This window comes from Rhinatrema bivittatum, chromosome 6 (assembly GCF_901001135.1).
Source record: "Rhinatrema bivittatum chromosome 6, aRhiBiv1.1, whole genome shotgun sequence".
Classification (NCBI taxonomy): domain Eukaryota; kingdom Metazoa; phylum Chordata; class Amphibia; order Gymnophiona; family Rhinatrematidae; genus Rhinatrema; species Rhinatrema bivittatum.
Genome location: NC_042620.1, coordinates 310,368,526 through 310,385,391, shown reverse-complemented (window position 1 = coordinate 310,385,391; position 16,866 = coordinate 310,368,526). Strand labels below are relative to the sequence as shown.

The 16,866-nt window shown below is 44.1% G+C and overlaps 1 protein-coding gene across 2 annotated transcripts in view; it reads left to right on the top strand.

Moving 5' to 3' along the window:
• KLF8 (Kruppel like factor 8) overlaps nucleotides 1-16,866 on the top strand; it is a 305,491-nt gene that overhangs the window by 117,172 nt on the left and 171,453 nt on the right. Inside the window, exon 1 of one of the 2 annotated variants that reach the window (XM_029607459.1) lies at nucleotides 14,728-14,911. The exons of the other annotated variant lie outside the window; for it this stretch is intronic. The gene's annotated coding sequence lies outside the window, so the exon portion shown is untranslated. Of the gene's footprint in view, nucleotides 1-14,727; nucleotides 14,912-16,866 lie in introns of those variants that run through there. 2 annotated transcript variants of the gene reach the window in all.

Here is a 16,866-nt window from a genome sequence, read left to right as displayed (position 1 = left end):
TTTAATAAAACGTTCCCAATATATTCTCTGTCCGGAGGGCCAGCAGGGAGTCCCATATAATGGAGTCTCGCCACATTATCTTGTGCTAATTTGCTGTTTTCAGGTCAGAAAATAAAGGTTTACTTGCAGTTTGCTGTCCTGGGTTTTGTCCTTCCAGTTCCTTCTGGATATTTCCTCTGGTTACCAGCACAGCTTCTTGTCTTTGGCTTGCTGCTTTAGTCTCTTTCAAGGTGTTTGCTCCAGTTTCGGGCACAATTTTTGGTTTTTGGCTCTCCTATTTTCTCATTTCAGGCACAATTTCTGGACTTTGTCCTACTTCTTTCAAAGTGTTTTCACCATTTTCCAGCCCCATGCACTGGGCTGCAGCCGCGCCTGTGACCTCTGTGCACTGAGCTTCCATTCCTCTCACCACCAGAGCAGCAGGGGGGGCTGCAGTGACAGGAGTGAGGTGCAGTGACAGGAGTGAGGTGCAGTGGCAGAGCTGTTTATGGGCCTCTGTGTGGGTACTACAGGTTAGGGTTGTTTGACAGAGCTGTGTGGGGGGTCTCAGTACTGGAATAGCAGGGGATGCTACAGGTTAGGATTGAGGTGCAGCGTCAGAGCTGTGTGTATGGGTGCATATCTCAGTATTGGAATACCAGGGAGTGCTGCAGAGCAGACTGAGATGCTTTGGAAAGACAGCTTGCAAGAAGCAGCATGCAACACATTACCTTCAGAATTAATGAACAGTTTTGCCTGTGAAGGATTGTATCTTCCCTTTTGGATGAAAATGAAAAGGAGGCCTCAAGGATTGCTCTAAATTAAGCTTGATTACATAAATAAATGGTGGGGGTTTCCAGAAAAGGTTTATAACACCCCACCACTGGGAAGAAGATATACAGTGCGGACGATGCGCTGGTGCTGTTCGGGGCAGGTCCTCTTTGGAACAATAGGCGGTTTCCCCAAACTGTATTAGTTGATACTGTGCTTTTTGGCATTAGAGCCCGTGTGGGCATCGTGTTGATACACAAAGCATGAGTACAGCATGAACAGCCCTTGGATGGAGAGTACTTAATACAGGAGGTATGGCTATAATAAAATGCACACATGAAATGGCAAAATATAAGAGAGAAAACCTTGGGATTAAACCTAAGAACAAGCACGGAAGCAGCAGCAGAGCCGAGAAATAGGCAGATTGACATATTTAAGGATGACATTTTTAAGGTGTGGGGGTGTGTTGCTCTCTTTCTATACCTATGTGCACACTTTAAGGCATTGTTAAATGAATTGGAGAGCAGATCATTTGTGCCTACAAACACTTAACACCTCCTAAACTGGGGGAGGGGACTCTCTGTGCAGTCCTGCTGTGGGGATAATTATATGCAGGGGGGCTCAACAGTTAAGTAGCCCTCCCCCTTTGTCCCATAGATAATGCGGGCAGGGAAACCCAGCAGGCCCTCCCCTTTTGCTTTATAGTTTATACGGCCTTCCTTTTCTTTCTGACTTCAGAAATGTCCTTTTGGGTGCCTCCTTCCTCCCCTCCCCTCTCCTCTCCCCGCCCCCCCATCCCTTTCTGGGGGGGCGCCCTACCTTTCTGCTGATTGGCCAGCAACACAGCAGAAGCCAAAGGTGGAGGCACAGGAAGTGGGTGTGGCCCCTAAAACTGGACTTTCTCCCTCTCCCTTCTCTTTCACAGCTGTCGCTTTTTTTTTTTTTTTTTTTTTTAAGGTGGAGCATTTGCCCTGCAAATTCACCCCGGCGGTGGCTCTTGGGAGTCGTCTTATTATCTTGTGATAGGGAGGGAGGAGGAGACTCTTGCAGTAGGACGGGGCTTGGTGGCCAGATGTGCCTTTAAAATGAAATGAAATAAAATGCGTCTGGGTGCGGGGGGGAACGTGATTTTAAATAGGCCCGGAAGATTTATGGTTAATAACTGCAGAAGTGCTGTTGTGATCGGAGTTACCTCAGGAAACACGCTGACTATTCACATCAGGGGAGCCGCCCGCTCCTCCCAAGGGTCATAAACTTGGCATGAATGTTATTTTGGGGCCAGAACCTAAGATGTCTCTGTATTGCAAAACCTCAGGAGCTCTGGCAGTCTGCCTTTCAAGGTGGAAGGCTTTTAGGCTAGCAGGGGGTGTGCCAGGCTAGGAAAGGCTCCCCTCTCAACAAGACAAATGTATCTTACCCATTTCTGGGTACTTTTTCCCCACCCTCCTCAAACTGCCTTTACCCTCCTTCTTGCTATCACTTTTGCAAATATATGAAAGGCAGGTTTGACCCAATATTCCAAGACAATTTCCACCCCTGACATCCTCCATCTCCCATCTCCCTTCATTAGCCCAATTCTAGAAACTGAAGTCTCTCTTTCGCTGTCCACACCCTCAAGCTTGTTCTTTTCCATCTTAGGTACTGGCTCACCACCCTTTTTACCTGCTTCCATGCACCTCTTCAACTTCTTATGCTCTTTTTCCTCCAACATACTATTTGCCACCCTGCTCTTAAAAAAAAAAAAAAGCCTCCCACTTTTCTAGCATTTAGCGCAGTGATTCTCAACCAGTGTGTCATGCAACACCAGTGTGTTGCTAAGCACGGCAGGTGTGTCGCATGCCACCCGGAGCCACTGGCTGCCGCTGGAGACCAGTCCGACGGGGCTGAATGCCCAAAGACCGGAGCTGCTGGCTGCCACAGGAGTCCAGGCCAGAGGGGCCGAAAATGAGCTGTTTAGCTGGGGGCCGGTGTGTGTGTGTGTGCGCGTGTGCGCGTGTATATGTGTTTGAGATCGGGAGGGTGCTTCTGTGTGTGTATGTATGTGAGAGAAGGACGGTGCATTGTGGTGTGTATGTGAGATAGGAAGCTTATTTGTGTGTATGTGGGGTGTGTATGTGAAATGGAGAGGGTGCTTGTGTGTGTGTTTGTGGTGTGTATGTGAGAGTGGGAGGGTGCTTGTGTGTGTGTGTGTGTGTGAGAGAGAGATGGAGCATGTTCCTGGCTGTGGCTGTGAGAGAGAGAGGGGGCATATGTGTGATTGAGAGCCTGGGTGTGAGAGAGCATGCGTGTGATTGAATGCTTGTGTGTAAATAAGAGAGAGAGAGCATTGTGTAATTGAGAGAGACTGGTCAGAGAGGTGACTGTGTGTGTGTGTGTGTGTGTGTGTGTGTGTGTGTGTGTGTGTGTGTGTGTGAGAGAGAGACTGAGAGAAAAGACTGGTTGTGATCCCTAAGGAAGAGAACTATGAGGACAGCTCCAGAAACTACCGCTTCCGGTGTGGCCTGCAAGGGAAAGGAGTAAGAGAACTCCTGGAGAGGGTAAGTAAAAGTGGCTTTTTAAGTTCATTTTTCTTTATTGACTGCCATTTTAATTATTTTAAGTCTGCTGTTTTGAAATATTTTATTGGTATTTGGAGGATTTTTTTTTTTTTTTATAAATTTTTATGAAATTGTTGGATGTTATTCTGTTCATCAGCTGTTTTGAAATATTTATTAGTATAGTTTTACAATTTCTGTGTGGGGATCTATAGCAGCTTGGATTGTTCTGTTTTCCTAATAGGAGATGTACTGGTGTTTAGGGCCTGGTTTAATATTTGTAGTGTTGCCTTTTCATAGATAGGGTTGTTACTGTTTGAGTGCATTCCATAATGCAGGTGTATCTTTATGTGGATTAGTTTGTGTGCATTATTGCAGATCCTGGGACTATGTTAGGTACTATATTTCTGTTTCCATTTCTCCAGTTTTGTACTGTATGCAGAATGGCTTTTTTGGGTTTCCATTCCAGTTTCTGTCTCCATATTTGTAATTTGTGATCTTTCTGTACTCGGTGAAGATCAGTTGCGTGTTTGTGACAGGTATTTAACCAGCATGGCTAGTACCTCACCTTATTTGTTGTGTTTTCTAATAGGATGTGCATTGGTGGTGAACTGCTGTCTTTTTATAAGTAGCGCTAATGCACCTGGTAGTAGAGGAAGAGTGTGTTGCTGTTATTCAGATAACACCAGAATATCTTTTTTGTATGGTGCATTGTACGGGGAATGCTTTATACCCAGCGGCGGATTCACGATGTTGGACCGGCCCGGGTATTCGCCGCCCAGGCCGGCCCAGGACACATCACGTGGTCTGCGGAGTGCGGCTCCCTCACGGCCACGCACGGCAGACCATGTGACTGGCGCGACCGGCCCACCAGGGGATGCCCGATCCCCCGATAGGCCAATCCGCCCGTTTATACCCATTGCTGAGGGTCGGGGGCTGTTCCTGTGGATGCAAAGTGTACATTTACATTTAACCTTCTGACTGTCATGTGTTCAGTGTGTCATGAATTGAGAACTATCTGTCAGGTGTGTCCTGTCAGAAAAAAGGTTGAGAACCACTGATTTTAGAGGTTCTGCATGTCTTGTGAATATCTCCTGCTTGACTTCCCTATCTTTCTTTCTTGACCCCTTCCAATCAGGGCTACTTTAAGCAATTCAGGGGCCCTGGACAAACTTTTGTGGGTGGATGGGTCCCCTTTTATTTTTTTTTTCCATATTAACCGCCTCACTCCCTCTGCTTATTTCTTTATTTTAGTTCTGCATTTAAAAGTACTTACAGTCCACTGATCTTACAACTAGTACCCTCAGCGGAGTACTGTAACATTTATACAAATAAAGCAAGCAAATATAAAAACATAAGCAGAATCAAACGAATATAAAATCATAGTCAAAAGAAATCCACATTTCCAAAACAAATGAAACACAAATGTTAAGTTAATGAGTAACTAGAATTCTCAAATCTTGTTAAAGGGTAACTGATCTGGTCTAATTCAAAAACAGCTAAGACCTAAGTAGTGAAGGCAGTGGCTTGCAAAAAATAAAACCCTTTTTAATCTTTTTTCCATAAAGTAGTAGAGCCCTTTTCTAAAAGCAGTGACATGGGGAGAGCATTCCACCTGGATCAGCTACTGTAAAAATCCAGGCACATGTTTCAGATAAAGGAACTTGTTTATATGTAGGGACTGCCAGCCGACAGTGACTAGAGCAGGGGCATCCAACCTTTCATGCACCAAGAGCCATCGAATCAGAATACACAGTAACAAAGAGCATCACTAGTTTTGGGGGTGGGGGGTGTTCAAATGAGAGTGCCTCATCCTTATCGCTGTCCCTCGCTCTCCAGTCCCCCTCCTCATCCTGGGGCCGATGCAATAGGGGGATTAAGCGCCTATTTAACCCTCGTCCAACGCGGAGTGAATGAGATAGCGCTCATCACGTGCAAACGCATGTGGATGAGGCTATTACTCATTCACTCCGCATTAAAAAAAATAAATGTGCGTCTCAGACGCACATTTATCGCTCAGATATTAACGCCTGCCTGGAGCAGGCGTTAATAGCTGAGCGCATGTAAAAGAAGTACAGAAAAGCAGAAAAAATTGCTTTTCTGTACTTCAGTAAGAAGAAAAAAAAAAAAACCTCGGCAGACCGCCGAGTTATGAAGACCAACGCCGGTAAACTCTGCATCGGTTTTCATAACCGGCTGTCTGCCAGTAATGAAAACGGACGCAGAGTTTATCGGCGTCGGTCTTCATAACCGGCAGGCGCCGCGGTGTCGCGTTAGCAAGGAGGCGTTAATGTCGCGCAAGCGACCCTAGTGCCTCCTTCCTAGCGCGACCCCCCTAATTTGCCTATTGCATGGCGCCCCCCCTTGTGGGCGCCATGCATATGTTTAAGAAAGCAGGCAGCGCCCGCTTTCCGCAAAAATTATTGCATCTGCCTCCTCCCTCCCATATCCTGTGCTCACCATTCTCCCTCTGGCAGTTCCTTCACCCTATCCCAAGTATCTCAATTTCCCCCACCTAATTCTCACCAGACTGTTTCTCCATAGCAGCCCCATACCCCATAATAATAACTCAGCAGCCCCCAAAAACACCTCCTGCCCCACATCTTGGGCTGGTTTTCTCCCTCTTTCCTCACTCTGTGCTCCCTGACATCCTTTCCTCCCTATCCTATGCACAACACCCTCTGCTTCTGCCCTTCCTTTCCTCTCTTCCCTTGCTCCCACCCCATTTCTCTCTAATCCTCCACTTTCCCCAATCATATCTCAGGCTCTCATTTTCCCCCCTCCCTTACCCCATCATCACTTCTGGCTCTGTCGTTATCCTCCCGCTCCATTACCTATGGCATTCTGTTACCCAGCCCTCCTTCGCAGACTGAATCTGTCACTTCTCCCCCCACTTCATCACCTCTGAGTTTCTCTGGCCTGTACCCTCACCACCACTTCAGCCCCACCCTCACCTTGACACCATTCAGGCTCCTTCACACCTCCCTTCACCCATTACTAGGTCTGGTTTACTTTCACATACTTCTTGCAGACCTCTAATGCTCTTCCTCCACTCCTGGCTCTCTTGTGTTCCCTCGACTCCCCCCCACCCATGCTATTCACATAGGATTCCTCTCCCTCCCCCCCCCCACCCCCACCCCAGGCTTTCATTCAGCCATCTGCTCCTCGCGCCACCCTAGTCCTGGTCCTCTCCGACTGCTGCACAACATGTGGCAGTGTGGGTTGTGAGGAGAAATAAGGTGCCCGACAGGCCAGTTTTCATCAATGACTTCAGGGAGATGGAGGAAGAGGACATTCAACCGCCTTTTCGCCTCCCCCACAGCATTCAGCTTCTCCTTGTGCTCTCCCCTCTTTTCTGTGTCAGCCCCCTAAGAAGCGTTGAGTCCCTTTTGCATGCAAGCATTCACAACTTCTCATTCTGTCCCTCCCCAGGCATTCACACCTCCCCCCCCCCCATTTCCCTCCCATAAATCATTCTGGTCTGACTGGAGCTCTGGGTGACTCCCTTCTCCCCTCTGCGGTCAACTGAATCCTAAGTCCAGGGAGGTACGGTGACCTGCTAAGCTTGGGGCAGTTTTTATTCCAGCCTCGCGTCTCCAGATAGCAAACCAGAGAAGCGCCCTCTATTCCCGCTAGCAGGTGGGATGGGGTGGATAGGTCGGGCCTGGGGATGGCTGGAGAAGGGAGCTGACTGTCTCTTTCCTGTCCTGTCTGCATCAGCCTTGCCCTCTCCTCTTCTGTCCTTCAGGGTTCCTGGTTACAGAGCAGAAGGGAAGGGCGGAGCATTGATAAGCCCAAAAAAAAAGCATCTGCTTCCTGCTCCAGCCCTTGCCTCCTGTTTGCACTGCAGTCAGCAGCACTAGGAGGTCCAGAGGAATGAAATATTCAACCAGGAACACTGACTCAGAACTGATCTTAAGTATGAAGAAGCATCACCCTTCAAGGCTTTAAAGGTTATGGTTACTATTTTAATACATCTGGACACTGGCAGCCAGTGAAACTTCTTTCATATGGGTGTAATGGCCATGTAAATAGCATCCAGAAAGAAGGCAGGCTGTCAGGTTTTGAAGAAGTTGCAAAATATGTACCAAATAAGCAGGAAAGCCAAGGTAAACTGACTTACAATAATCAGTGTTTGACAAACTCATGGATCTGAAGTTTTTAATCTTCATCAATTTTAGGGCCTCATTTAACTAAGCATTTTTCCCATTGATACACAATGGGAGAGAAGCCTTAATAAATCAGGCTTAATTTGAAGAACGTAATCCTTTCTTCTCCTCTCCTGTTAACCTGATAGTGCTGGCCCACTGCTGAAGCTTTCCCCTTGTGTGCTGGCTGATCGGAGGGCGGCCATGTGTTGCCGCCTCCTCTTGGCCCACACTCGCCAATGTATGCATACCTCTACCTTTTTCCGATCCTTGCGGTCCAACACAAGCACACCCTTTACCCTCTTCCAGTCTGTGCAGGCTCATGAAAGTGTAATGGAAGGCATCTTCCTTCTTATAGTTTGGTGAGAGGATGGTGTAAAGGGTCCTTAGTTGTTATTATTATTTAATTATGGCAGAGCTAGTGCACCTCGGGTACTTAGGCACTCTATATGAACCTTCGCCTTCTGCCTCCATGACTAATTAACTATTAGGCTTATAAGCTTCCCCTTCCTGAGATTTTGATAATTAAACTACAAAATTATGATCCCAAAACAGTCCTATAAAACACACAAACATAATATTATATATATAATCACACCCACACAAAACTAATAGCCTAGTGGTTAGAGCAGTGGACTATGAACCAGGAGACCAGGGTTCGAGTCCTGCTGTCATTCCTTGTGACCTTGGGCAAGTCACTTTACCCTCCATTGCCTCAGGTACAAAACTTAGATTGTAAGCCCTCTGGGGATAGGGAAATACCTACAGTACCTGAATGTAAACCGGTGTGATATCTCAATTGAGATCGAATGTCGGTATATAAAAAAAAAAAAAAAAAAAATCATCTTAAAAACAAATTCAACCCCACTAGTGACAATTGCTGTTACAACACTGATTGAATACCATGAAACATACCCACATCCAAACCCAACACAAAAAAATGTATATTAATAATATAGCAAAATCTCAAACTTTGAAAAATGTTTTTGTAAATTAATTTAGGTTTTGAGAGGTTTTTTTTTTTTATTATTTTGAAGTATTGAACCTTGTAGTTTATACCTTCGCTTGTGGTTATCTTTACCTAACAATCTGTCTAAGTGTCATTTGTAATCCACACAAATCTGCTGATGTTTTAGAGAATATTTTTGCAAACCACTGTATATGTTGATTTGTTCCATAGATGTGGAACAAGTTTAAGCAATGAGGTCAGTTTTGTAACAGCATTCTTTGCTGAGTTTAGTATTAGTCTGGGGATACAGTTTCATTATGTAATTAACCTGGGTATTGTGAATGCATTAACAGCCAATGTAATATGGTTTTTTTTTTTTTTGTATATGTTAATTTTTGTTTTATAAATTTTTAGTTTTTGAGGATTCTTTTTGTTTTTCGATTACTTACACAAATTGCTCCAGACAGTATGTTTATTGCAAACTAGTTTGCTTTTAAAGAAATTTTTCAGTCACAATTCATTATTTCTCTGCATCTTTTTGTAACTCTTTATTTAATGACACAGAAACTACAAAGAAAAACCATTAAGAAAAGAACAACAAAGCAGTAATATGTGAGTTCTCTAGCAATTAAGCAAACACTCAGCCCTCACAATAAAGTCCTCCCCAAGTCTAATATGTTTCTGGATGGGCTTATATTTTTTATTAGTATCATGAAGGGAATGGGGCATATGTTCCATGATTGCAAACTCCGCTACCACCTGCTTCCAGTGCTCAAACTGTGGTTTTGACTTCCAAAAATATGCAATGGTTATCCTGGCAGCGTGCAGTAGGTGTTGACAAGCTTGCAGGTCCACTTATTTGGAGGAGCATCCTCCCATCTTCCCAACAAACAAAAAGGAGCCGAAAGCTGAAATGCAAAGTGAATTATCTGCAGAATAACAGCTTGTACCTGTAACCAAAAATAGGCTACCATTGGATGGTCCCACCACATATGTAAGTAAGAAGGTGGTAAGCCACAACCTCTCCAACATAAAGGACTCAGTGGAAAAAGGTAAACAGTGGAGTACTTGGACTGTGCTTTTTAATATATTTAAGAATGATATGAAAAAGGGACGAGTGAGGTGATCAAATTTGTAGATGACACAAAATTATTCCGAGTAGTTAAATCATACATGGATTGTAATAAATTACAGGAAGATCTTGTGAGACTGGAATACTGGGTGTCCATATAGCAGATGAAATATAATATGGACAAGTGCAAGGTCATGCTGTAGTTACAGTTAGGCTCCATATTAGGAATTATCAAACAAGAAAAACATCTAGGCGTTGTAATGGATAATATATTGAAATTGTCGGCTCAGTGTGCTGTAGTAGTTAAAAAAAACAATTTTAGGAATTATTAAGAAGGGCATGGTGAATAAAACAGAGAATATCATAATGCCTCTCTATCACTCCATGGTGAAGACTGCACCTTGAATACTGTGTGCAATTCTGGTCGCAGTATCTTAAAAAAAAAGATATAGTTGTACAAGAGAAGATACAGAAAAAGGCGACCAAAATGATAAAGGGCACGGAATGGCTTCCTATGAAGAAAGGCTAAAGAGGTTAGGGCTGTTAAACTTGGAAAAGAGACAGCTGAGGGGGGATATGATAGAGGTCTATAAAATCATGAGAGGTCTAGAATGGGTACATGTAAATCGATTATTTACGCTTTCAGATAATACTAGGGGGCATGCCATGAAGTTAGCAAGTAGCACATTTAAAACAAATTGGAGAAAATTATTTTTCACTCAAAGCAAAATTAAGCTCTGGAATTCATTGCCAGAGGATGTGGTTAAGGAAGTTTTTGTAGCTGGGTTTAAAAAAAGGTTTGGATAAGTTCCTGGGGGAGAAATCCATAAACTGCTATTAATCATGTTGACATAGGGAATAGGTACTGCTTATTACTGGAATCAGTAGTATGGGATCTATTTATTGTTTGGGTACTTGCCAGGTACTTGTAACCTGGATTGGCCATTGTTGGAAACAGGATGCTGGGCTTGATAGACCCTCAGTCTGACTCAGTGAAGGCGGCAACTTATTATGTTTTATATATAGTGTGTGTATGGGGATATATACACACACACATATATATGTATGTAAGTGTGTGTGTGTATATATATATATATATCTGTGTGAGTGTGTATGTATATGTGTGTGTGAGTGTGTATGTATATGTGTGTGTGTATATGTGTGTGTGTGTATATATGTGTATATATGTGTATGTATGTATATATATGTGTATATATATATATTCATTGTGGCAGTCAGATACGCCAAGACGCTGAGTTTATGTAGGAGTTTGGAAGGAAGTAAGATACAGGACTGTGGAAAGAGAAGTGATACATAAGCGTTTTGGCTCCGGAGGTCGGCATTGTGATATGCCGGAGCAGTGAACAAGCGGAAGGTGTGTGCTATTCTAGGATATGTGAAACTGACGGCAGTGGGCAGTGGGCAGTACTGTTGAGAGCTAACGGGCAATCAAAATATATATCTTTGGAAGGTCAAAACGAGTTCAGGTATATTTTGAAGATGGTTTAGTACAGCCAGTTGAGTCGTACAGTTATTGCCTGCAGTGATTGGGGTGTTCTTGCTGATTAATTTCCCCTGAGGAAGCCATTCGTGGCGAAACAATGGGACTTGTTGGGACTCTTGACAGTTTAATAAGAGGAACATCGGAGGCAGGGGCTGTCTGATACAATGAGAGGAATTTCGAAGATATAAAGTTGATTGAGTACAGGCACTATTGAAAAACCAATGATGAAATAAAAGGAACATCAGATGTAACTGACCTAACCATATTATTAACATAATACTTAAATATAAAAAGGCTTGTTGTTTTGATAAAATGTTTATGATCAAAGGGTATAATGGGGAGGGTAATGTATGAATGAGTATGTATGTGGGTTTGGGGTATGAATGTGTGTGAACAATTCTTTTAAAAAGGATTATTTGATATCATGTGTTGTGATGTGTTACATCAACTAAAGTGTTAGGTGATGTGCAAATGTTAGGTTATTTAGATCAAAAGAAACTCTATCCACATACAGCGATTTAATATCTTTAAGTGTGATTCAATATAATTCTGTATCAAAAAATGTTTGTAATTAATGACGTTGTGGTGATGTTTTTGTAATAAAAATTGATAATCATTATAATAGTGTTGGATATATATATATTACTCCTGGGGGAATTCTGCACACAAACATAAAATTCTGCAAACTTTATATTGGTCAAAAAAACTCAATTTACATGACAGTCTTTAAGTAATTACATTTTAAATTAATACAGAAAAAAAGTTATTACTTAAAGATGCAGAAATTTAAATATTTTGAGCAGAATTTCCCTAGAAATTCACTGTAAGTGTCCCATTTGCTCTCCCTACTCCTCTGGCCACTTTGCCCTCTCAGGCCCCCCAACTCCTCCACCTACCAGTATCTCTCCCCTCCACCTCTAGGCTCACCCCCTTCTATTCTATTGCCACTCCCAGATTTTGACCCTGTTCTCAGACTGCCTCTCACACAGACTCCCTCTGTCACACACATGCTCCCTCTCTGTAATGCTTATACATACAGGGTATCTCTCTCTTGCACACACACCCACATAAGCTCCCTTTCTCTCTCACGCATACACCCTCACACATATGCTACCTATGTCTCTCCCTCATGCACCCCTTCAGACAGGCTCTCTCTCTCAAATATACACAATCCCTTCACACAGGCTAGCATCCTCACATACGCATGATCTCTTTTTCATACACACCAGCTCCCAGTCTCTCAAATACATACACTCCTTCATGATCTTCTCATATAGGCTCCCTCTCTCTGGCACCCACACTCAAGCACCCCTCTGCTCTCTCTCACGCCCCCTGCTTACCCTCCCTAGTCTCTCTCACACACCCCTGCTTTCACCTCCCCTTCTCTCTCACAACCTCATACCCCCTGCTCTCTCTCTCTCTCACACCCCTTCCCCCTCCTCTCCCACACACCACCTCTCTACACACATTCACTCTCACCAGGATCTTCATCTTCGCCACGAGCAGAGAGCATCCTGCTGCACGCAGGGGCCTTTGCGGCATGCCAGGGTCTCCTCTGCTGTTTTCTGTGCAGAATTTGGCAATTCTGCACGGGGGCGAGGATTCTACGCTCCGCAGTAGCGCAGAATTCCCCCAGGATTTTTATATATATATATATATATATATATATATATATATATATATATATGTGTGTGTGTGTGTGTGTGTGTGTGTGTATACACACTCACACATACACACAATACAAATATATTTGATATCATGTTGCATACAGTGTTTGATGTCATCTGTGATTTTTGGGGGTAAACTGCAAAATAAATTTCAAGAAATACATAAATGTATAAATTTAAAATAAACCCATTCTACATTTGTTGAAGGTAATCTCTGAAATGGCTGGTTGACCTGCTAGGTTTTCCTTGGCTACTTACCGCAGAAAAAAATCCAATTCTTTTATTTCAGTGACACAAACTTCCTCTGTTAACAGATATTTTGTGAAGTAACACAAAACCCTGGAAAAAAAAGTAACTCAGAACCTATATAACAAAGCTACCACATTAAGCTAGCAGTTACTCCTAGAACTCTAACAATTGTGTCTGAAAAGCCAACTCTGATCCTTAAGTGCAACAAACAGGCCTGGTTTTCAAGATATCCACAATGATTATGCATGAGATAGATTTATCTGCAATGAATTGCAGATATCCTGGGAACCTGACCTTTTTGTGGTTCTTGAAGAGGCTGGAGTTGGCCACTCTTACACGGTGTGTACAACCTCACCAAGTAGAAATAGAAATATGCAGACAAAAGTTGAATTTTTCTTTGCTCTGCTGTCCACCCCAGCTTCACCCCCTCCCTGCTTGTAGACAGAGGAGCTCTTCTTTGCTCTGCTCTAAGCTCCCATTCAGCTGCAGGTTGCTTAGGGAGGGGAGGAGCCAGCACAGGAAGCAGAGGATTCTTCTCTGCTGCCAGAGATTCAGGGCACTGGCCAATAAAGCCCTGTGTGTTCAGGGTTAGGGCAGCTGCCCCTTCTGCTTCCGTACTAACAATCCACTGAAATAACCCTCACTGAAGTATCATCCAGCGATCTCCTGACCACTGTTCTCTTTATCATTTTCCATCATACTTGTGCTGCCTTTCATACTTGATCAGCATCCTTTACTCTCTTGGACTTCATAACTTTGTCCTTTTTTTGTTCTCTTTCGGTGGTTTCTCTGTTGCTTTTGTTTGGCGTTTCTCGTCACCATTTTCCCTGTCCGCTGTACCCCAGGGTTTGATTCTGGCCCACCAACCTCTTCTCCCTGCCTCACATGTTGCCCTTGTTCAGCTTCAGGCGACAGCCTCCCACCCCCAGGCCTTGGCTTCTGACTTTTTTTTTTTTTTTTTTTTTTAATCTTTTCATGAAGATCTCTCCATATTTATAAAACCCAAAGCAAATTAAACAGAACACCTAATAATCCCACTCTTCCTTCCTTTTACTATCACCCGCCCCAGTGCATGGCACCATTGTCTTCCGAATCTCCCAGGCTTGTTCTTGCAGTACATCTTTCCTCTCCTTCTTGCCGTCACTCCTTTTTGTCCCCTCTTCCTCCCAACACAGTCAAAAACTTTTCTTCTTCTCTATGGCCAAAACACTAACCTACTCCTTGAATATCTATCAACTTGAGTAGTTCATTAGATCAGGGGTGCTCAAACCGGTCCTACACTTCCTCCCCCCCCCCCCCCCCCCCCGCTTACCCAGCCAGTCGGGTTTTCAGGATATATTCCTAATGAATATGCATGAGAGATACTGTGCATGCAAATAGATCTCATGCATATTCATTAGGGATATCCTGAAAACCCGACTGGCTGGGGAGGCCCCTACCTTAGATCATTAAGCAATTCTCACAAAGCCTTTGAAGCCTTAACAGGCATTTTTACGTCTTTGTTGTTGTTTTTTTATTTATTTATGTATTTACTGAATTGTGTGTGTGTTTTCATGTAATCCGCCTGAACCTTGGAGGGCGCGGGATACAAATAATTTTAAATAAGTTTAGCCTCACTTCACACTGTGCCTCTCTTATGGTCCACTCAGAAAGCAGTAACCAGAATAATTTTCCTCCACAGGAGTCTTGGTAGGTTTTGATACCTTAAACTCTGTTTCTTGCCTCCCTTCTTGAATCTCTTGACTGATTGATAGCCCATTTTACTGTATTGGTCTGAATTTGAGAGAGGTTATATTTATAAACCATTTTCTTCCCAACTCTACCTTCGTCTTGTATTTGTGACCTAGCCCAAGGACGAAAGAGGCAGCAGAAGCCAGCTGTGGTCGAGGGAGTGGAGCAGGCAGCAGTGGCAGGTGACTGATGGTAGAAGAGGCAGTGATAGTCTGCTGGGCCCAGAAGTGGGAGAGACAGTGTCGCCTGCTGGGCCCAGAAGTAGAAGATTCAGCAGAAGTCTGCCGTGCCCGAACAGGCAGAATAGGTAGCAGCGTTTGGGATTTTTTTCTTTTTTTGCTATATTGACCTTAATGCATGGGATGTGTTATATTCTGGGTCCATCTATATATTTGGGCCAATACAGTACTTTAAATTCACTTCTTCTCTTTGCCCCTTCCCCAAATGTCAACCCTTATTTTTCCTTACTGCCTTTCAACATTGTGAGACAAGCACAGATTCTCTCTTTTTTTTCTGCCTTTCTAAGCATTTCCTTGCTTGCTATCCCTTGAAATACAATAAACTTCTCCTCTCTTCTCCTCTCCTCTCCACATTCAGGTACTCCCTGAAGACGGGGTTTCAGCCTTCATAAATTCCATCTCTAGGTTTGTGATCTACCACCTGGTCTACTTCTGCAGCAGCCCCATTCTCCTGTGTCCTTCCTAAGATTAGGGTTATTACACTCTTACCTTTTATATCTGTATGACCTGCCTCTGTTGATCTTGCACAGAGCTGTGTACACTGTTGGTGCTGTATAGAAATCAAGTAATAAAGTCATATGTTCAAAATGCCTTTTTAAAGCAGGCAGTGGAAACTGGATGTAAAGTTACAAGAGCTGTTTGTGCCTTGTACTTTTGTCCTTTGTTGCATTGCTGGTCTAGAGGGAGGGGGGGGTGGAGCTCCTCTGTCACTCCCTGCTGCACTGGCAGTTGCAGAGATAGGAGGGGAAGGGCGAGGGAAGCGAGTTTGTAGGAGGAACTGCACCTGTTTATTTTTGCGGTTAGCCAAATGATTTCTCTGGAGTGAAATTTTAAGAAGTGGTGGTTGTAATCATGTGCAAAGTTCTCCGAGGTCAGGCTATATATAGCATGCTGTCCCTTCTGTCCTCAGCCAGGTGTTTCGAGAGCTGGCTGACGGAAGAGGGAAGCAGGAACGCTCCTGAAAGCCAGGGAACGTGGGCTCTCGCCTCTCCACTCCTGCCCCTGTCTGCCTCGCCCCTACCTCTGTTGGGAAATTGATAAGTGATGCAGCATGCTGACAAGACCCCAGCCCAGATCCTGATGCAGCCCTCTAGTGTGTAATAATACAGTCACAATTATCTGTCTGTTTGATATCGGGCACATGGTTGCAGAAAAGGGTAATGGGCAGAGTAGATGGGCCTGGAGGTCAGGATCTGCTGTCACACTCTATTTTTCTGTTACCCCCAGGAGGCAAGAGGGCTGGCGGTCTATTGCAGTGGTCACAGTAAATGCGGTAGATAGAGACCAAATGGTCCATCTAGCGTGCCCAGAAAGGGGTTCAGGGCGATAACAGCTGCCCGGTTCATGGCACCCATTTTCAGAAAGTTAGTGGGCAGTTACCATGTTTATCCAGGTGCTTAATTTCTATCCCCTTGCCCATAGGGATCCTCTGTGTTTATCCCACACCTTTTTTGAATGTTGTCGTTTTTGTCTTTTATAACCTCCTCTGGGAATGCATTCCAGGCATCCTCCACACTTTCCATGAAAAATATATATTTCCTAACTTTTTTTGTTCCTACCATCCTGGAGTTTCATGTCATGGCCCCTACTTCTGCAGCTTCCTTTCCATTGTAATACCTTTCAGATATGTGAAAGTCTGTATCATGCCCCATCCCCCATCTCTCTTCTCCTCTAGGAGGGTATATGTTTCTAGGTTTTTGAATCTCCTCTCTTAGGTTTTCTGGTATAGCCCTGTACTACTTTGGGTACCTTTCTCTGGACTGCTCCTATCCTTTTTGAGATATGGCCTCCAGAACTCAACACAGTACTCCAGGGAGAGCTCACCAGTGACTGACCAGCACAGGGGTAATATCACCACCTTCTTCCTGTTTATGCCTCTCTCTCTCTCTGCAGCCCAGCATCCCTCTGGCTGTGGTCACTGCTTTATCACAGAGCTTCCCTACCTTCAGATCATCAGACACTATCGCTCCCAGGTCTCGCTCACCTCCCATTGCATAAAACTGCTTTGGATTTCACCTGCAGG